The sequence below is a fragment of the Mustela erminea genome, chromosome 14 (genome assembly GCF_009829155.1).
Source record: "Mustela erminea isolate mMusErm1 chromosome 14, mMusErm1.Pri, whole genome shotgun sequence".
Classification (NCBI taxonomy): domain Eukaryota; kingdom Metazoa; phylum Chordata; class Mammalia; order Carnivora; family Mustelidae; genus Mustela; species Mustela erminea.
The window spans coordinates 18,737,266-18,759,779 of NC_045627.1; the positions used below are offsets into that span (position 1 = coordinate 18,737,266).

The window sequence follows — 22,514 nt, forward strand, 5'->3', positions numbered from 1 at the left end:
GTACCCTCTCTTCAGCTGCCAATATTGCCCTCCTTCATTTCATCGTATGCCTATAGAATATGAAGTGTGTTTCTTAAGAACACATTTAATGAAGTTGATTCATTATGCAAGGAAGGTCATCATATAATTATATCTTTTTTACAAAAGCATTTTTAACCTTATAGAGTTGATTTGGCCTCAGTTTGGATCATGTTGAAATTATCAACAATATGAAAGACACCCTACGAATGGGAGAAGATACTTGCAAATCATAAATCCAATAAAGAGTTAGTATCCAAAGTATATAAAGAACTTACACAACTTAATATCAAAAAACAAACAACCTGATTAAAAAATGAGCAGAGGATTTGGATAGACATTCTTTTTCTTCCAAAGACATACAGATGCCCTCAGATACATGAAAAGATGCTTAAAATCACTTATCCCCAGGGAAATGCAAATCAAAACCACAGTGAGGTGTATCACCCATATACCTGTCAGAGTGGCTACTACCAAAAAGACAAAAATAACAAGTGTTATTGAGGATGTGGAGAGAAGGGAATCCTCCTTACGCTGTTGGTGGGGATATAAATTGGTGCAGCCCCTGGAGGTTCTGTAAAAAATTCAAAATAGAACTATCATATAGTCTAGCAATTCCACTTCTGGTCACTTGGCTGAAGAAAATGAAAACACCAATTTGAAGAGATACCTTTACCCCTGTGTTTACTGTAGCATTATCTACAGTAACCTAGATACAGAAGCAACCTTAGTGCTCGTCAGTAAATGAATGAGTAAAGGAGGTTTGGTGTTTATGTGTATGTGTGTGCACGCCCACTCAGACATACACACCTTAAAAAAAAAAAATCTTGCCATTTGCTTCTAACATGGAGTATTACCCTAAGAGAAATAAGTCAGACAAAGACAGACACTGTGTAATTTCCCTTGTATGTTGAATCTAAAATATAAGACAACTGAACAAACAAAATGGAAACAGACTCCTAGATAAAAGAACCAAATTGTTGATGACCAGCAGACCAGGAGTTGGGGGATGGGAGAAATAGGTAACAGGGATTCAGAGGTCAACTTCTAGTTATAAATTAAGTCATTAAGTCATTGGATATAATGTACAGCATAGAGAATATACTCAATAATATGGTAATAACTTTGTATGGTAACAGATGGTAACTAGATTTATCATGGGGATTATTTCAGAATGTATGAAAATATTGACTCACTATGATATACACCTGATACTGATAGGATAGTGTATGTCAATTCTACTTCAATTAAAAAAAAACAGCAAAAAAAAATTGGATTGTGGTTAATCAGTTAAGCTATAGAACCTGAGGAAACTCATAAATCCAGAAATGTCCTCTGGCGAATGATGGGCAGGAATCTGCAGGTGTTGGAGTAAATGTTCTCCAGATGCCCTTACACAAATTTACAGGTGTTGAGGGATATGCATTTCTTACTGAATGTGGGAAAGAAAAGTTGAAACTGTTGATATAGATCTTTCGTTACTAGTTCATAAACTGGAGAGGTTGTTTTGAAACCACCCAAGTCCCAGTAACAGGAAAATAATTCTCCTCCTCCTTGGATGGTGACTGGGGGTGTGATTTGGGAAAAGTCTATTTGAATCAGTAACTCCCTTTGCAGACACTTTAGCTGATTGAAAGCTATTATATGCCTTTTTAACTTTCATGAGGGAAAAACCACTGATTAAAAAGCTTGATACTGGAGAACTCAAAAAATAAAACTGACAAGACAACAGATTTAGGGCACCTGTGTCTGTTCATCCTCATTTGCCTACCTATTATTACCCCCATAGCAATGGCGTGTCATGGTTATCAGCGTTCTTGATGACCTTGACTCATGAAGATCATGTGAAATTTGATTCTGGGGATCGTTGCTAACAAAAACTAGGCAATAATCTGAGGAGTTCATTTATTTATTTATTTATTTATTTTTTAGATTTTATTTATTTGACAGAGATCACAGGTAGGCAGGGAGGCAGGTAGAGAAAGAGAGGAGGAAGCAGGCTCCCTACTGAACAGAGAGCCCAATGTGGGGCTCCATCCCAGAACCCTGAGATCATGACCTGAGCCAAAGGCAGAGGATTAACCCACTGAGCCAACCAGATGCCCCGAGGAGTACATTTAAAGAAGCTGTTTAGGATACAATGTGGATGAAAACAAGTTACAAGATAGTACACATGTATGTCCATCATTTGGTAAAACCAACCATGTTTCCAGTATTTATGGCAAACCCAAGTAACTCTTATAAGAAAAAAATTTTATTAGAAGTTGGGGGAAAATCTAGTTCTCCATAAAGCAGTGAATTGACTATTTTATAATATTAGGGGGAGGAGCAAAGATGTTGAAGAATATTTTAATAGTTTAGTAACCTGGAAATATCCACATGTTGTGGCCAGAAAAGTAATTATGAAACTGTCTATATATAGTCTGAGCTTATAAAATGAACAATCTTATAAAATAAGTACATAAAAAGTATATATAAAAAGTATGCATAGTATGCAAAAGTATACAAGAAATACACAAAAATTATACAAAAGGGTAAACAATTTTCATTTAATCTTATATAGGCATTAGTGGATCAAAGAGTCCAGTCCTCCTCAAAAGAGATTGGAAAGCTATATTTCCAAGTGGTGAATGCTTCTGATCAAGGGCCAGTTACTGGTTGTTTTTCTTGTCCGTGCATATTTTCATTTTCTAATATTCAAAAAACATACAGGAGCACGCGGGTGGCTCAGTTGGTTAATAAGTATCTGACTCTTGGTTTCAGCTCAGGTCTGATCTCAGGATCGTGAGATTGAGCCCTGAATGGGGCTCCGCTTGGGTTTCTCTCTCCCTCTCCCTCTGCCCCTTCCCCCAGGCTTGCTCTCGCTCTCTCCCTCTCTTTGTCTCTAAAATAATAAATTTTTAAAAAGATTTATTTATTTATTTATTTATTTATTTGACAGAGCTGGTAAAGAGCACAAGTAGGCAGAGTTGCAGGCAGAGGAAGAGGGAGAAGCAGGCTCCCCGCTGAGCAGGGAACCGAACAATATGGGACTTGATCCCAGGACTCTGGGATTATGAGCTGAAGGCAGCTGCCCAACCGACTGAGCCACTCAGGTGCCCCTAAAATAATAAACAAATCTTTAAGAAAAAATAAAACATCTAATATTTTTTTTCAAATAGGGGAAAAGTTGAAAAACTGTAATACATTACAGAGAGATTTTCACTTACTGAAAGAGAAGAAATTCAGCCCAGAAAGTCACATTTCTTTGATCTGGGCAGCTAAGCCTCATCTTATTGTTTGATAACTGAGCCATTTGAGGATTTTTGTTTTAACCCGGGCCTCCTAAGGGAGGTGATGCTTTGTAGCCTGCGGTTCTTACTACTTCAGTGATGCAAACTTAAGACATCAGGGCAGCTAGTGGTCATTCAGGGGCTCAGGTTACCACTGGAGGATGAGGCCCCTGTGGTCTTTGTATGTGGCTGGCCTGGATGGACACTTAGCTTATGGCTGAGGAATACTCTCAGTGGAAGAAACTCAAGAGCCAGGCTAAGTGAATCATTTTCACTAGGATATGGATTTCCAAGATGTAGTCTCTGGAGTTCTGAGAAGCAAGAGATAGTGCATCCCTACAGCCTTTTCTTGGAGAGTCTCTGTGTGCCTTAGCATTTTCAAGGTTCTGAGAAATTCTGGAGCAAAGAGACAGATCACTGCAGCCAGAGAAGGGTTTCTAGTGGAATTCCACTGACATTTAGGAGTGGAGAGCCAGGCAGATGGGCCTTGAAGGGACGAGGAGGCACTAAAGAGGAGGAGGAGATTTTTCTGGTCAAGGAGGTGCCGGTAAAGATCGGGGAGGGACCTGAAACTTTCGAGTTCTCCATACCTAAGGATGTGGTTTTAAGGGGGCAGTTTTACATGTGCATGAAGCTTGAAATGGTTTCCCAAACACATGGTAAAGTGTTTAAATCACATTTTGTAAATTACGTAAATAAATTCCTATTTTAAGTCTTAGTAGGAGACTTGCTACTTGCAGGAATCATTGTGATTTCTACTGTAAAAATCCTTAGAGTCATGTAGTTTCATGCATCGGGGTTGTTTACATCAAGAAGCCAGTGACTTTTAGTTCATGGGTTTTCTTACAGCATTTAGACGAATGAATGATACATTTAACCTCCTGCTCACTGGGTCTATAAAGTGGAATCATTTGGCCCTGTTTTCTGCTTGATGTCTGTAGTTCTTTGTTTAAAGAAGTCATGTCAAGTGATGGGAAGAGAACCCCAGGCTCCTGTTTTGGGGAGTCTGAAGGCTTCGGGAATTAAATAATCATGCCTGCGTGCACGTGCCATGCTTGGCTAATTTTTCTGGATAGGTCTTTTAGCTCAGAAAACTTAGGCACGAGGGCAACAGATTAGAACCAAGATGATTACTTTTTTCCGAGTAAATGGAGTTACCTCCCTTTCTAGGTTGTGCGTTCTTCCACCTGTCTTCATTGTATAGCTCGGCCTGTTGTTTTAGCTATGTTTTCACACACACACACACACACACACACACACTGTCTGCTACATGCATTGACTTGGATTTTGTTTATATTATATCCGTAAAGAAGTGGATGCACGATGTACATCTCTGCATTTGGAATTCAGCGTTTCACATCAGTTGTCACGTATTGGTGTACATAAAGAACTGAGAATGTAACTTGCTTTACTGATGTCATTGACATTTGTATATTACCCCTATATCACTCTGTCCTAATTACAAGGATCTGACTCCCAAATAGCATGGACCAGTTACTTCATAGCCTAGTGAGTTATACTGTTACCAGTTACTGTGAGTACTTTTCTAGATGTTTATTTTCTTTTAGAAGATTTTATTTATTTTTATTTGAGAGAGAAAGAGTGAGACAGAGGAAAATAGAGAGGGAGAAGGAGACTCCCTGACGTGGGACTCAATCCCAGGACCCCAGGATCATGACCTGAGCTGAAGGCAGACGCTTAACGGACTGAGCAACCTAGGCACCCCTTTTCTAGATGTTCATAATGGAATGATGTTTAAAATGGATTGTCACAGCCAAGGAATGATTTTCAAAAAGCTAAAAATGTATTTCATGTAGATATAAAATGAACATGTAGGTTTTATTTAACTCAATGAGGAAATTAAAGGAAAATCTGAGCAACTGGGAAAAAAAGTCATGATTTTATGGTTAGAAAAAGAACAGTACAAAGTACTGTTTTGGGTTATCTCTTCTCTGAGGCAGAAGTCAGACCTTACTTGCATTGCTGTGGCAGATTATTTGGAACTCTGCCAGTTGCACTGAGTTGTGAAATAGACAGTGGGTCAGAGGTTCCTAGTCCTGTGCCTGGGATGTCCCCCAGTGGGCCCTGGTGATGTCTAGCATGCCACTGAAGGGACGTCTAGGAGTTTTCTTTTGTTCCTTTCAAAATCTTGGACATTTTTTTCTGACATCATTCTAAAAATATTTTGAGCAATTTCATTTGTTGAATGCTTACAGTTTTAGACCTTGAGACAAATGCCTGTCTAATTTGTTAAAAGCTGCGAGCTGAGATAGGTATTTAGGGTAGGTATTTGGGTTCCCAGTGTCTGGTTTTGGTACCATGTCCCCACAGCGCTACCCCATCCAAGTGGAATGCTGAAAGTATGGTTAAGATGGTAGCACTGTTCCTGATATAAATATTCTCGCTAATGACTAAGCAAATACTAGTCTCTCTGATTTTTGGTTTCTTTAAGGGAGAGCTGGGATTTCGTATCATTGGCTATTTTAAATGAAAAATAGAGTAGCTGAAAACAACTGAAAAATTCCAGTATTCTTTGTACAGATAGCGAAAATGGGACAGCCTGGAAAGTGGCATGTTTTAGGAACCTTTATAGAAAAATTTGTTAATTCCAATTAATCGGATGAGAAATCATGTGACGGCCCAGGTGAGAGTGGATGCTTCCCGTCACTGCCCCCGGTAGAGCCCTCCTCGGGACAGAGGGGCCTGTTGACTCTCCCCGCGCTGGCCCTGCCAAGGTTAAAGGTCACAGACAGAACTTAGAGACCCTCCCCCCAAGCGGCCTTCCTTTCTAGCTGAGAAACCTGACGAGAAAGGAACTTGAACAAGCCTCCATTTCCTGAAGATTTTGGCCTCAGGTTCCTTACCAAGGGATGGGAGCTGTTCGACCTCAACAAGGTGGTTTTGTCCCACCCAGATGCGTCCGTAGCAGGTCCTTCCCCGTAAGTTCAGCGTTCGTGGCCATCACGAGCTCTGCCTGCGGTGATTTGCTAGTGGTAGAAACCAGGGCAGGCTGACCCCGGGACGGTGTGCACTTCCTACGACACATGTGGCCCAGACCCTCAGCAGCAGCCCCCTTGGCCTTGTACCCCAGCATCTAACTAGCAACTTCCTTTAGGGTTTTTGGAGTCCAGGTTTAGAGGCAGCCATCTGATTGGCTGGCCCCACTTTTTTTAGGTTCCCGGCAAGCCCATGAGCGGCTGCCTTGTGGTCAGGTGTTCCTGCAGGTCCAATCCGCTGCGGCTGTGTATATGGAGTTGCATCACGTGGCCGAGTACCCGGAAGTCAGAGAGCTGCGCTGACGCCCTGACGCGCGTCCGCCCGCATCCGCTTCGAGTCACGTGGCCGATTCTCAGCCGGGAACTGGAGTCAATAAATTAATCCGCTTCTACACTGGACTGAGTTTGGGATTTCTTTTTCATCCATCTTGTATTATTAACAGTTAGCTAAGTTTTCCTTCTTCCAGTGCCAGGAAAGGGCGGTTCTGTGACCGGCAGTAGTTAGGGCAGCTGGGTTGGCCGGCCCTGCTGGGTTTTTTCCTCAAGTCCGAACTGCTTCAAAGTGTTTAAAAAGGAAATCGGAACGTTCTCTTTGTGCTCAGTTCCTTTAATTTTCATTAAATATGTGTTCTCGGTAGCTAGAAAGAAACAAGATTCTAAAGGCATGGTGTTTGGATTAGTTTTAAAGGCGCGTGTCTGGAATTGCCGGCCTTGCTTGTGCTCCGTGTCCGCGTACGGGTGCCGCAGGCCGGGCCCCCAGCCGCCCGCAGGGCTTCCTGCGGGTACAGACGGACTGCAGGTGCGGACGGAGGCTCCGAGAGGAGAAGAGGGAGTCTGGGCCTGGCTTGGGGTCTAGAGTTTGGTGAAGGGCCGTGGTCTGCTGTCGGGGTCCCCTCAGGCATCCAGGAACCGTGAGAACCAAGATAAGGGCCCACGTGTCACTCCTTGGAGCCAGGGGTCCCGGCGTGGAGATGTCTAGCTCTGGTGGCTGGAATGCGCATATGACAGCCTCATCCTCTCCTGGTCCTTCCTTAGAAGTTTTCTAGACACACGCCATTGGTCTTATACCCCGTGTGTAAAGAGGGGGTGCAAGTCCTAGCAAGAACAGAAGCAGGAAAAGGAGCAAAAAGGTTTTTGTGGATTCCTTCAGTTCCTCTGTGTCACCATGACATAATCTCTGCTTGTGAGACTTTCTGACTAGTTGGGAAGATGGTGTTTGCAAGGGAGGCTGCTGGGACCACAGTGGATGAGACCTCAATTAAGTAGTTTTTAAAAGGCGTTATAGCTTTTGATCCTTCTGCAATCAAAACTTTTCATGTTAGTAGCATACCACTGTGGAAAGATGGCTTTAGTGAAAGGTAAGTTATAATCACATATTAAGTGGGACTCATTACCAAACCAGCATTTACTGGGTGTGCATGTGATACCTTGAGGACAATGTTTTTGTTAAGTAAAAGAGAGATCATGTAGAAAATTCCTGTATTATTGTAAATATGTTGATTTTCACTGTTCTCTCTAAGCGGGGTCGTGGGCATGATGGACAGTGAGGGAGCAGAGAAGGGAAGGTTATGAGAGAGAATTGCAGACTCAAACATTCGAATAACAACGAACAGATCTTTTGAAGGTGGGTCAACCTCCAGTTTTGAAAATGGTGACTTTGGTGTGCAAAGTGGTGGCTGACCTGACCTGAGAAGTTTGATTTGATGGAATTGGTCAAGAAAAACCTATTAGGATTTCTTGGGTGACTATCAATCATCCACGATGATCGGCACCGTCGTAGGTGCCGAGAGCATGTTGGCAGGGATAAAGTGTGGCCCTTCTCTTTGAGGAACCGCGATTCAGTAACGTTTGAGGAAGATTATATTGGCACATCCATGGGTAGGGGTTTTAGTAACCATCAGATCCCCTCCAGTAAAGCAGGGCAGGACATTGCTTATACGAGGACCGGCCATGTCAGAAAATTCTTTCTTTCCTCAGTTTGTGAGTGTCTGAGCACAAGTTTGAGGCGCCCGAGACTCTTCTGGGCACACTTCAGATGGGGAAATAGGGGTAGATTTTTTTTTTATTTGGGGTGGGAGCAGGGGTATCTGAGGATTTAATTAATATAAAAACCATTACTTGTGTTTGAAAGACCCTTTTCTGTGTCCCTTACACCCTGTTCCCATCAGTAGCAAGAACATATTCACTGGTCTCAGGGATTAGAATGAGAGCCATGAAGTAGCCAGGAATGGTCGCCTGGTCTCAGGCAGGGAAGCGCTAATGTTGGTTGATGTTCCTTACCTTCCCATTACCACTTGGCACACGGAAGTGTAAATAGTGGTTTGGGTGTTCCTTTTGGCCGAGCTGTGAGCTCTTTCACTGAAGCTGCTCTGAGATTTCTGTGTGATCCCACTCAGGAAAGGTTTGCTGAAAACAGGATAAAAGGGACTTTCCTTCTTCCTTCTGAGGAAGGCACTTACCTCCTCTCTGGGGAAGGGGAGAAGGGGTGATTTTTCGCCTGAGGTCACACTCAGGTCTTCAGGGATTAGCTTCAGACCATTTTGCTTTGTTCCCATTAATTTCTCTCCTCACTTCCCTTACTGTAGTTGCTCTCGCTCTCCGTTGTCTCTGGGAATGGTTAGCGCCTTGTATTTCCTTGAAAATGCTTGCCCCCCCCCCCATAATGCTTTCCTTTGGCTCCCACATTTTAGTGGGCTGAAGTTTGCAGACCTGTCCTTTTCTTCCAGGTGAGCCTGTTCCTCCAAACTCCGCTCTTCAAATGCACTTTACAGAAGAGAAGGGAAGGCCCTTTGAAAGGCAGGTTGGGAAGTCTCCAGGGTAGTTAATGGATGATTTGTGTGTGTGTGTTGGTGGGGGGGGGTGGTTTATGTTTTCTTTTACACCCCGCTGAGCAGCTCCGAGAAGGGGCTCTGGCTTCCGGGGAGAACCATTATGTCCTGCACATCGAAGCAAGGGCTGAGGGGCGGTGGGGAAGAGACATCCAATTCCGTCTTGGTGCTAGGCTTAAAATCTGGAAAAAGTTGGACTGTGGTACAGTGAGGGGCAGATCAAGGCTTTCTTGGAGTGTCATCCCACATTGCTCTCCCTGGTGAAGGGGGTGATGCCAGCTGCTACCAGAAGGCAGCCTGGCGGGGTCCGCAGGTGCCCACGGCCCCTTCCGGTCATGTAAACTTGACCTGATGCCTGCCCCTTAATCCATCCCTCCTGAAAGACTGCTGAGGTTCTCCTCCAAGCAAGAGAGAGAGAGAAACCGTGCAATTAAACTGTGCTTGTTGTTAGAGATGAGGAAGAAAGCACTAACTTTGTACTTTGGATTTTGTAGTCGGAGATTAAGACTTAATTTGCATTTGCTGTTTATGAGTGAGAATGAGAAAAACTGCAGTGGTCTTTACTATTCTAATAAAGTGTATCTTAGTGGAAAAATGTAATAAAAATAGAAAAGTATAATTAAATTGATCTTATGCTGTTACTGGTCTCCGTATTATTCTCGTCTAATTACACACCATCGTCCCACTGAGAAGAAATAACTGAATTATAATTACAGAGTTGGGCTGGGGCTGCCAACAGTGAAGCGTGCCCACCGCAGTTTCCTGTCACGTGTCCGTGGTGGGCAGTGGCAGCTGATTTCAGCTTCGTCTGCTTGGGTTGTCCTGTGGCCAGCCTCTTCCTCCCCATCGCTCAGGCTGGCCCCCAAGATGAAGCCACTCCAAGAGGAAGTGATAAGGTTTGACAGGACTGGTCCTTCAAATATAAACCTGTAAAGTGGGAGCTGGCCATGCCTTCTGGAATGCTGTGAACTTGAATCTTTTCCTTCCTCAGTTGAAGAAGCCTTGCTTCTTTAACACTCGTTCCTTTTCACCCTTTTGAGCCTTCCGCCCCAGTGTGGTTTTTCTAGAGAGGAAGTCAGCGCTAGGAGACACAGAGCGGAGTGAGTATTGCTCCCCAGAATTAGGAAATAATGGAAGACTCCCTTATTCTGTCTTCTTTCCCCCTAGTATTCTCCTGCCTGTCGCTGGGTTACTGTCTGCGAAGATCCTTGGCTTTCTGCACTTGGTCTCAACTGAAAGTTAGAGCCACAGCCCAACCCATATGGAAAAGTATTTTCCCCCCTGTATGCTTTACTGTGCAAGTGGGCCCGATCCCATATACAGAAGATCCCCAGAGAGCTCTCTGCTGCTTGATCCATTAGCTCCTCTATGAGAAAGAGACCGTCCAGGCCTATTTTTGGTTCTGTCCTCACGCCACTTTCCATCAAGACATCACCCCATCTCACAGGGCAAAGGCAGGCCGATACCCTTCATTCAGGATAAACCGGAAGCAATTTGAAACCAGGAAATAGTGAAAGAATCATTAAGTGATTTTTAAATGGAACAGCAGGCTTGGTCACTTCCATCTGGAAGCCAGAATAGTGTCGCTGGTAACCTGCAGAGCTGATGGGAACTCTTACCTTCTTCCTCGCACTGTGGCCTTGGCCAGGTTTGTAAGCTTGGACAGGTTACCTGATCCCTCTGGGCCTAGGGGCTACATCGGATCCGCGGGGGATCCTAAGGCCTCCCTGCTTTGCACAGTTCTCCTAGGATTAAATGTAAAGGCAATTAATTGATTTACATATGGTGTCTGAAGGTCCTAGCTATTGACGTTATTTCGTACTTCTCAGTGAGGGTGCAGAAGGCTGTTTGAGCGACATGCCTGCCTTTCGGCGAACACATCACATGGAGTCTTACCTCCGCTCTTCTTGGATGTTTTCTTGCCTCGCTGTCTTTGAGTAGCAGAATAGAACATTCTTCTTTTGAACTGTGTTCCGTGCTTTTTGAAAATATCTATGATTGAATTAAATATTCATGCAGGTATGGTGTGTCGTTTGAAGGTGGCATTATCATAGGGTCCTCAGTAATTTTCTGGTGGCAATTTGCCTCTGCATCTGTGACTTTTCCTGATGGACATCATGTTCTTTTGATTTCTCCCGCTGCAGTGGGAAAAGCATACAGAGCATAAAACAAATGAACATGACAGAAAATTACACTTTGTGAAGCGTACGGATATCTTTTGAAACTTCTCCTTTGAGGCTCAGAAAGATAAGTGGGCCTACTTTACAAACAACAGAACTAGTCAACTCTCTGGTAATTCAGAAGACTTTTGTGGACCCCGGATTACTTGATCTTTGCCTTTAAATGACTCACGAGCAGGAACCGTATAGTATATTCTGTAATTAGCCTGGCCTCTTTTCTGAACATTTTCCTTTTGGTTTTCTGGTGTCTCTAGCCCTGCATAGAAGCCATGAAGAAGAACAGCTTTGGAGGTGCCTGGGTGGCTCAGTCGGTTAAGCACCTGCCTTTGGTCAGGTCATGATGTCAGGGTCCTGGGATGGAGTCCCACATAGGGCTCCCTGCCCAGCGGGGAGTCTGCTTCTCCCACTCCGTCTGTTGCTCCTCCTGCTTGTGCTCTCTCTCCCTCTCAAATCAGTAAAATCTTTAGGAAAACAAAGGAGGAACTGTTTGGCCTTACCAGTTGTTTAGCTTGGCCTGTCACCCTTACCCACTTGGAGACTCTGCATCCTTATCTGTCTGCAGGCTTCAGAGTGGTTGGAAGATCAGAGGAGTTGATGTATCTGTCCTTTAGTCTTGCTTTTAGCACAAACTCGTCTGGTTATTACCTGTATTTTCATAGCTATTTTTGTACCTATAGAAAGGAGATCAATCTCGGTCCTCCCTTCCTTCATCTAACCACCAGTGAGACATGCAGCTGTTTATATCATAGCTTCTGTGTCCTACAGTCTCGAGATGCTGCAGGTCGACATCGAATAGCATCCAGTCAACCAGTTTCCTCTGATGTGTCAACATCTTTCTGAGACAGTATCTCCTTGTTATCTGTGATGACTTGCTTCACTCTTCCCGGAGCATTTTATTTTGGTCCAGATACAGGGGTTTGTGGATCTCAGACAGATGTCTGGATAACAGGATCTTGCCCGCAGGCGAAACTAATGTGTGTGTTTGACAGGTGACCTCTGGGGAGAGCGGTGGCTGCAAGGGTGTGTTGGCTTTAGGTAAATTAAGCGAGCCACTGAAGATTTTTTTTTTTTTTCTGTATGCCGGGAATATGTTAATACAAATGTTACTTAAGTTTTTAAAAAGGTAACTTTTGGGGCACCTGGGTGGCTCAGTCAGTTAAGCATCTGTTTTTTCTGCTCAGGTTACAATCTCCAGAGTTCTGGGATCGAGTCCTGCATCAGGCTCCCTGCTCTACGTGGAGTCTCCTTCTCCCTCTGCCTCTCCCCCTGCTCATGTGCTCTCTCTCTCAAATAAATAGTCTTTTTTAATTAAAAAAAAAAGGGTAACTTTTTCCTCTTTCTATAGGTACCATAATTCACACTTGTATTGGAAGGGTGATAGCTCATTCTTAGTTGAGAAAGTCTTTAATGAAATTAAATGAGGAAGCAAGTCTAAGCCTTTAAGGGGGTGTATACGTTGAAGATGACTTAGAAACTCTTCGATCATACTCATTCTCATATACATGGTCTGTAAATGTTTTACTTGCTAGTAATTGTGTTCAATAAAGAATTAGAATTTAAACAGGTTGCTACCCTTTTACCCTGTAGTAATTCTTATAGTTGAAAATCATTGAAAAATGATTTTTTCTTGCTTTTTTATCTTTCTCTGTATCATCAATTAGCAAATTATTTGCCTGACTGGAGAAGAGATAATTCAGAAAAGCGTATGGTTTTAAAACTCATGCTCTATCATTAGGTATGCTTGTTACACAGTTTTTTATGAGTTTTTATTTGCTTGCTTGCTTCTGCATGACTTTGCCTAATAAAATTTACTCCGTATACCGTGGCAGCCAGAAATTAGCTGGGAAGTGGGAAAGAACAGTTTTTGCTATGGATAGAGAACAAGAAGTAAACAGTAGTTACCTTGGGTTTTAGTTTTTTTCTTAGAAACAGCTTGTTTTCTTATAAGCTGCTCATTACATTTTAATTTACTTAGTATTTTCTTCTAGGTTGGAAGGAAGATTGATACAGACAAAAGCAACATGATTCAGGTAATGGGTTTTTAATTTCTTTATGTATCTTTTAGACTTGATTTGTATTTCCCATGTTTTTCCATGGAGAAGACCTTAAAAAAAACACACCCAATTTTTGTGGCCAATTTGAATATATAAAGAATGTTCTGGGTATATAAAGATAATAGTCAAATGCTTACTTACACCATTTAATTAACTTAGTCACTTATTGTATATTTAATAATTGTGTGTCTCTGTCACACAGTATTATAACTCACGCTGTCTCCTACCTCAGAGTAGTTTTCTTCCCTTTTCCTCCCAGTCCTTACGTACATATCTGATGTCGGCGGCTCTATTATTGGTGACATTGTTAAAGCACCCAGTAGCATTTTCCAGAGCACATTACCATTTTGGTTGGCTGTGATGCAGCACATTGGGAATCCGTGTGTGAGGCTATAATTGGAAGTTTTACTCCAAGCTGTAAGGAACCATGTGCCCAATGTTAGGACAGCTGTTATCTTGGAGCTGTCCACTGGGTGATGGTTTGTGGGTTGGCTTTGTGAAATACTCTTTCCTTCTTTCTTGCTTCCATCTATTCATTTGTTTAGTATATTTATTTTGAGGTAAGTACATGCCCATTGTTTACAATTAAAATAATACTATAATGGGGATGTTTGGGTGGCCTGGTCGGTTAAGCGTCCGACTCTTGATTTCAGCTCTGGTTGTGATCTCAGGGTTGGGAGGTCGAGCCCCACATCTGGCTCCTCGTGCGGCACAGTCTGCTTGGGATTCTCTCTCCCTCTCCCTCTGCTTCTCCTGCCTTCTCACACACGCTCTCTCTCAAACAAATAAATGAATCTTTAAAAGAAAACACAATACGGTAACAGCCATCCCCCATTGTACTTACACTGCTGTCACTCCTGTGCCCAGAGGCAGCCCTTTCTGACTCTTCTCCTTATACTCTCTCGCATTTGCCTGCCTATTTCTAAATAACACACCATATGCTGTGAGTGTCACTTACTGGTCTCTCTTAAAATTTTAGACTTTTACTGATTTCCTGCTAAGGATTTAGCCCTCACATGTCATCCCTTACCCTCAGCTTGCGCCACCCCCTCCTGTCTCCACTTGATGTATGTGTATAGTCATGATACTGTGTGTGTGAGTACATTAGTATTTAATATTTGCTTTATTACGACTGGGTTTTGTTTGTGGCTGAACATTGTGACACTTACGTGGAAATGTCTCAGGGTGTTCTGCTTCCCAGCTGGTTGTGTGTGATCTGCTTTGTTTCTCTGGAAAATGTTTGACTCTTCTGTATTCCTCAGAGTGCTGAAATTCCCAGCTGGGACACATGTCTTATATCTTTTGATGTCAGTGGTCCTTTCAATTCTGAAACTCACATCCTTCAGTTTGGGAAATTTTCTTGTACTACTTGGATAATGTCCTTTCCACTCTTTTTTCTCTTTCTTGCGAGCTTGTTATTTGGATATTTGACCCACTGGTTTGATTCTTTCATTTTCTTACTTTTTTTTCTGAACTATTTTTTTTTTTTAAAGATTTTACTTATTTATTTGACTGAAAGAGAGAGAGGGAGCACAAGCAAGGGGGAGTGACGTGTAGAGAGATAGTGAGAAGCAGGCCTCTTGCTGAGCAGGGAGCCTGATGCCGGGGTCGATCCCAGGACCTTGGAATCATGACCTGAGTGGAATGTGGGCTCTTAACTGACTGAGCCACCCAGGCGTCCCTGCTGAACTATTTTCCATCTCTGGGTGTTTTTGTTCTTTCTGAGAGATTTTCCCATTATTGTTGAACTTTTAATATCTGCCAGCATGTTTTAATTTTTATTGGTCTCTGAATATTTTATTTTTAAAAAGAGGATCCTGTTCTTGTTTGATAGGAATAGGGATGGTTTGTTTGGATGGGGGAAAAGATCTGGGGCTCTAATTGCCCCTCCATATTTTGGCTTCAAACAACACAGTAGTTTTTTGACCGTACGGTTCTGTACATCAGAAGTCTAACAGTTCTCACTGGGCCCCAGTCAAGGTATCTGGTTGCCTGCCTTCCTGGAGGTTCTAGAGGGAAATCTGTTCCCTGTCTGTTCTAGCTTCTAGAGGCTGTCGTCTGCCATCCTTGGTTGTTGGCCCCCTTCTGGGTAGGGGCCGCCCTAAGTGAGCAGGTCAGATACATCTTATACTGCATTTCTCTGACTTCTGCCTCCCTTTTTCACTCTTTAGGAATCTTGTGATTACACTAGACCCACCTAGATAATCCAGGATAATCTCCTCCTACCTTTTTTTAAAAATTATGGTAAAAAAACAAAAAATACAAAATTTACCATTTTAACCATTTCTAAGTGCCTGGTACAGTAGTGTAAACTATATTGATACTGTTCTGCCACAGACCTCTAGAACTTTTTCATCTTATGAAACTGGCATTCTGTACCCATGGACGGGGCTCTCCCATCCTCCCTGCCCTAGCCTCTGGCATCCACTCTTTACTCCCAATTTGTAAGAGCCTGACTGCTTCATGTACCTCATGGAAATGGAGTCTTACACTTTTCCTCTTTGGGCGACAGGCTTCTCTTACTCAGCATAATGTCCCCAAAGTTCTTCCGTGTTGTAGCACATGACAGGATTGCCTCATTTAAAAAAAATTTTTTTAAATTTTTTTATTAACATAAAATGTATTATTAGCCCTAGGGGTACAGGTCTGTGAATCACCAGGTTTACACTTCACAGCACTCACCATAGCACATACCCTCCCCAATGCCCATACCCCACCACCCTCTCCTTCCCCCTACTCCCTGGCAACCCTCAGTTTGTTTTGTGAGATTAAGAGTCTCTTACGGTTTGTCTCCCTCCCGATCCCACCTTGTTTCATTTTTTCCTTCCTTGTCCCCCAAACCTCCCACGTTGCCTCTCAAACTCCTCATGTCAGGGAGATCATATGATAATTGTCTTTCTCTGATTGACTTATTTCGCTCAACATAATACCCTCTAGTTCCATCCACGTCGTTGCAAATGGCAAGATTTTGTTTCTTTTGATGGCTGCATAGTATTCCATTGTCTATATATCCCACATCTTCTTTATCTATTCCTCTGTTGATGCACATCTAGGTTCTTTCCATAGTTTGGCTCTTTTTTTTAAGACTAAGTGTTAATATCCCATTTTATGTCTCTACCACTTTTTCTTTAACGATTCACCTGTTGACGGACATTTAGGTTGCTTCTCCCTCTTGGCTATTGTGAATAGTGCTGCAGTGAACCTGGGTGTGTAGGTATCTTTGTTTTAAATTTTTTTTTTTTTAAAGATTTTATTTATTTATTTGACAGAGAGAAATCACAAGTAGATGGAGAGGCAGGCAGAGAGAGAGAGGGAAGCAGGCTCCCTGCTGAGCAGAGAGCCCGATGCGGGCCTCGATCCCAGGACCCTGAGATCATGACCTGAGCCGAAGGCAGCGGCCTAACCCACTGAGCCACCCAGGCGCCCTTAAATTTTTTTTTTAATTTAAAAAGTTTTCCCCATGTTTTATTCAACTATAATTAACATTTAGTGTTCTGTTAGTTTCATGTGTGCAATATACTGATTTACAGTTCTCTGTATCACCCCATGCTCATCGTGACAGGTGCACGCCTTCATCCCCATCACCGTTTCCCCCATCCTCCACCCATACCTCCCCTCCAGTGACCATCAATCATTTGTCTAGAGTTACAATTTTGTCACTTTTGGGGACACCTGGGTGGCTCAGTTGGTTAAGCACCTGCCTTCGGCTCAGGTCATGATCCCAGCGTCCTGGGATCGAGTCCCACATCGGGCTCCTTGCTCTGCAGGGAGCCTGCTTCTCCCTCTGACTCTGCCTGCCACTCTGTCTGCCTGTGCTCACTCTCTCTGACAAATAAATAAAATCTTTAAAAAAAAAAAGATTTTGTCGCTTTTTTCTTTGTTTCTCACTTGTTTTGTTTCTTAAATTACACCTATGAGTGGAGTCATGTGATATTTGTTCTTCTCTGACATAGTTCACTCAGCATTGTACCCTCTGGCTCCATCCATGTCATTGCAAATGGCAAGATTTCATTCTTTTTATGGCCGAGTAATATTCCTCTCTGTGTGTGTGTGTGTGTGTGTGTGTGTGTGTGTGTGTGTGTGTGTGTATCACATCTTCTTTATCCATTCATCAGTTAGTGGACACTTGGGACTGCTTGTGTGATTTGGTTGTTACAAATAACACTGCAATAGACAGGGGTGCATGTAGCTTTTTGAGTTAGGGTTCTTGTAGTCTTCAGGGTAAATACCCAGTAGTGCGATTGCTAGGTTGTAGGGTAGCTCTATTTTCAAGTTTTTAAGGAGCCTCCCTACTGTTTTCCAGAGGGGCTGCCCCAGTTTGCCTTCCCACCAGCAGCGCACAAGGGCTCCTATTTCTCCACGTTCTCACCACCACCTTGTGGTTTCATCTCTTCTCTCCTTCATAGCCACTGACAGTGTGAGGTGCTCTCTCAGGTGGTGTGGATTTTTATTTCTCCTGATGATCAGTGATGCTGAGCACCCTTTTATATCCCTCTGGACCACCTCTGTGTCTTCTTCGGAGAAATGTCTCTTCAAGTTCTTTGCCCGTTTTTTTAATTGGGTTATTTGTCCTTTGGGTTGACTTGTAGGAATTCTTTTTTTTTTTTAATTATTTTTATTAACATATAATGTATTATTTGCCCCAGGGTTGTAGGAATTCTTTATGTATCCTATGTATTAACCCCATTATCGTATATGTAGTTTGCAAATATTTTTTCCCACCTCATATTCTACATTGTGACTGACTGTTTCCATTTGTCTATGTTTTCTTCTGTAGCCTGCACTTTTGGGGTCAAATCCAAGAAATCATTGCCAGGCCCAGCATCATGTGTTTTCTTCCAGCAGTTTTTATTGTCAGCTCTTCCGTGGAGGCCTTGAATCCAGTTTGAGTTATTTTTTGCGCGTAGCATCAGGGAAGGGTATAACTGCTCTGTGCAGACTTTTAGCCAGTCCCTGTCCACCCCGCCCCCTCCCCTGTCCTTCTGAGGAACCCCAGCCCCGTTCCCTGAGCAATCGGCTGGGGTTGTTTGCTTCTCTGGGCAGGGGGGTCCCAGCATGCTCTGCGGGGCGCGGTGGTCATCTCTGCTTTCGGCTTCCAAAGTGTCGCTGCTGTCTGTTGTCTCCTCTCACCCACTTTTCTCTTCTCTTTGTCCTTAGGAATTTTGGTCTTTTTCTCGCTTTACCACAAATCTAATTGCGGGGGAATTTGGAGGGAAGCAGAGATAAACAGCTCCATTCTGTGGGTCATCGATAATTCCAAAATCCAGATTGCTCTTTTAAATGATATTAAATGTCATTTTTTTTTATCATGATAATTAAATATCATTTAAAAAAGCAGTCTGGATTTGGGGCTTTTAAAAAATGGTATCCTGTAAATGCCCTTGTCAGGATGTGCCTCCAGAAATAATTGTTGAGTCTGTTCCTTTGCTTCCTTTTCTCTGAAAACATCTAAGGCCAAAATTGGTTGAAGTTACTTTCCCGAATGTTATTTTATAATTCAAAATAAACAGATTTGTATTCATAATATGAGGTCTTGAATATAAGATGATACCTGTTTCCTGAGGTACACTTTTCTTGTGGGGGAAAAATCCTTGCTTTATCTTCAGGTGTCTATTATGTATGTTTTATTACCAGGAGATGATGTTCTTTTATGCATATTTTACTCCGAAGCTTTAATTCAATAGTCTTGAGTCAGTGTAACGACAAGCCTGATTTTTGTTAGTTTTTTAATTAATTTGTGACCGTAGCTTTCTTTGCGACTGTACACAACTTCCTCGACTTACCGTGAGCTTATGTCACGTAAACCTGTCATAAGTTAAAAGTATTGTAAGTTGAAAATGGGTTTTTGCTACAGCTAATGTACTGAGCATCATAGCTCAGCCCAGCCTACCTTAACCATGCTGGGAACGCTGACCTTAGCCTCTAGCTGGGCAGAGTCCACTAACACAGAGCCTAGTTTATAATTGGTGTGAATGTGTCATGTAATTTATTCAATACTGAATTCAGTACTGAAAATGAAAAACAGAGGGGTTGTATGGTACAAAATGGCTGTTAAGTTACCCTCATGTCTGGTAGATGCTGGGAGGCTTGCTGCCGCCCAGCATCATTAGAGAGTATTCTACCACAGAACCCTAGACCAGGAATCAATCCGAATTCAAAGCATGGTTTCTGCTGAATGTGTATTGCTTTTTGCATCGTCATAGTCAAGAGGTCACAAGTTAAACCATCATAACCCAGAGACCACCTGTATTTGATTATTTCCAGGTATAGTCCTATTTTTCATAGACAGGATAAAGAGAGGGTAATCAAGGGACTGCCTTAGGCTCTGACAAGGTTCTCTGTGCTGTTAAGAGTGGTTTCTTTTATTGCAAGAATTGTTTCCTCACAAAGTTAATCTTCTTGGGTAGGTTCAAGATGGCTGCTGACCTGTTTGGCGCATGGCCTTAGGATTTTTATCCTGGTGTCCAAGGATGGGTTTCAGAGAGCTGAAGGTCTTTCTGAAATTTGAGTGGTACCAGAGTAGCCTTCGCTTTCATCAGCTAGTCAGTGATGCAGGCCTTATGTGACCCTGGAAAGGGTTGAGGATGCACTTCTGATAGATGGTTCTAGAGAGAAGAAAACAGAATGCTGTTGATGAAACATGACTACAATGAGATGCTCTGTTGCAAGCTGCCATTAGATTACACATTTGTGTGGAAGTACCAGCAGCTGTTGATGAGGGACTGTATGAAGAGGGCTCTTTGTTCTTTGTCAGATGCAAAAACATCTCTAACTTCCTGGTTATGCAGAAGCCCGTTGACACTGATGTAACTAGCAGGTAACATTCACAAGGGTAATGGTTTGGCCTCAGAGAAGGGACCACCTTTTCATCAACTTGTAAAGAGGGTAACCGTAGTTATCGTTTGTTTTCATACTGAGGTTGATGTAGTTGATTTGTGAAAATCAGTTATTCATTGACAAAGAATGTAGTTAAATACATAAAAAGAGAAATGCCTCTGTGACGTAGAGAGTTACAGACTTGAGTTTTCAATGAAGAAAAGGTGGGGTTTCAAGTTATGTGAATTTTTGGCAAAAGAAAAAAAAAGAAAAAGGCTCTAAAAACCAGAAAGCTTGGAAAGAGGAGGGTAGGAGTTGGTAACACCTGTTGTGAATTTTTTGTTTTCTGATCTAGCGCTTTCATTTCGCTTCCAGTGACGTGACCTGAGTTGATAATGTGCCTCTGAGCTTCAGGGTTAGATGGTTCCATTTTCCCTGTGGCTGAGCTCATGTTGCTCCTTTCTTCCAGGGCCACCACTGAGATCTTTGGGGGTTTCCCAGAAGCTTGTGGTTGGGAACATCATGAAGGAAGAGACAGGAGCCGACCCGAGGAAGCGTGCGTGAGAATAACGTGGAAGGAGCCCATTGGTAGATGCAGGAGGGCTGCTTTGGGAGGTAGGTGGGAGCCAGAGCTGGGGCTGACCCTGCCCTGGCCCGTTCTGCTGCCCCCTGTCCACTGGAGCTGCTCTCTGTGCTCAGGGATGGGCATTGCTCACCTTCTGGCCCCAAAAGCAACTTGACCTTGCAGGGGGCTGTTGCTCTTAACTCCTCCTGGCACAGCTCTGAGGCAGGGTCTCCGGAGCCCTTTCTGTTGCCCAAAGGCCAAGAAAGACCATAAAGGCAGCTTGCAACTCTGGGCGGAGAGGAGTGATGAAGATTTGTAGCCCGTGATTCTGGGAACTGGGCAGCCAGTATGGAAGCTCAGTGAGGAAGTCACCTTTGAATTAGCTATTCCTTCCTGGCTTTATTCTTCCCCTGACCGATGCCCACTGAGTTGTGAACTTTGACCCCTTGCGCCCTCCCTGCAAACCCAGTGGCAGTGTGGTGGGCTTACTTCATCTCCTTGCTGATAGCCTGTAATTCTTATCTTCTCAGTAACTAACGCTTATTGTCAAGGTCAGGGTCACCCATTATTTCCTATCCTGTGACCTTCAGTGGGTGTTTCTTGATATGCTGGCTCTTTTCTTTTTTTAAGATTTTATTTATTCATTCGACAGAGAAAGAGACCACAAGTAGGCAGAGAGGCAGGCAGAGGGAGGGGGAAGCAGGCTCCCTAATGAGCAGAGAGCCTGATGTGGGGCTCCATCCAGGACCCCGAGATCATGACCTGAGCTGAAGACAGAGGCCTAACCCACTGAGCCAGTCAGGCTCCTGCTGGCTCTTTTCTTATGGAAGTGGCCACGTCCTGTATGTGTCACTTTGGTCCATTAGGCTACTTTGTTTTCCTTTTAGTCTACCAACGTAGAATGCTACAAATAGACCCCGGGCCAAGTATTTAGGTCTTTGATCGTCACATCATCATAGGAACATTAAACAAGTCCCGTTTCCTAGATGAGGATCCTGAGGTTCCAAGTGGGTATTTCCGATGGTGCAGCTGGGCAGACAGGGCAGTGGGCAGGCAGTATGTCTGTCTGTCTCACACTTGGCGCTGTGGAGACCATGTTGCTGTCAGGATTTGAAACAACCCTAGTGCCCATGGTATCGTAACTCTTCCTCTCTATTTTTTCCACCACTATCTGCTACTTGTTCTCATTTCGTGGATTCTTGGTTTTTGATCGTACTTAAACATTGAATGAGCTTGTTGAAATTTAATAGATTCAAGAGTTATTGTTTCATGATTTTACTGAGACTATAGTATCAGTCTGAGATGTGATGAAAAATGTCCCTTTCCTAACGGAGGCTCTCCTGGGTTCTTGGATAAGTCGTGAGTCGGTGCCGAGGCTGGTGTAGGTGGAGGACTGGGCTTGCGTGTTTCCGACGCTGCCCCCGTCACCCAGACCCTTCCGGGACTGGGTTAGTGAAGACGACACAGCAGAGACACTCCACTTTGCCAGAAATCTTCTCATGTAATTCACAGAGGTGTTCCGGAGCCCAGATCCTCCCATGTGTAAACCCGTGTCTTCAAGTGCACAGTGTTGGCTGAGCAGTCCTGTTGGTGTGCCCCGCTGGGAAGTTGCGCTCAAGGATGTGAGCTTTCGGTGTGAGTCAGTTTGGGAATAAATGGAATCCACTTTATTTTTCAGTAATGCGCTACGTGATTAGAAGCTCCATTTCTTTAGGCTTCTGAAGAATTTTTATTTACTTATCGGATGCTCTGTGTACACCTACCTATTTTGAATCTTCACCAAAA

At 43.3% G+C, this 22,514-nt stretch overlaps 1 protein-coding gene across 7 annotated transcripts in view; it reads left to right on the plus strand.

Annotated features, from left to right (window-relative positions):
• The window catches only part of SGMS1 (sphingomyelin synthase 1), a 266,791-nt gene that overhangs the window by 108,528 nt on the left and 135,749 nt on the right, over nucleotides 1–22,514 (plus strand). For 4 of the 7 annotated variants that reach the window (XM_032312956.1, XM_032312958.1, XM_032312968.1 and 1 more), the window contains 2 exons: nucleotides 13,283–13,324; nucleotides 20,634–20,779. The gene's annotated coding sequence lies outside the window, so the exon portion shown is untranslated. The remainder of the gene's footprint in view (nucleotides 1–13,282; nucleotides 13,325–20,633; nucleotides 20,780–22,514) is intronic. The other 3 variants (XM_032312959.1, XM_032312960.1, XM_032312963.1) reach the window with 1 other exon arrangement.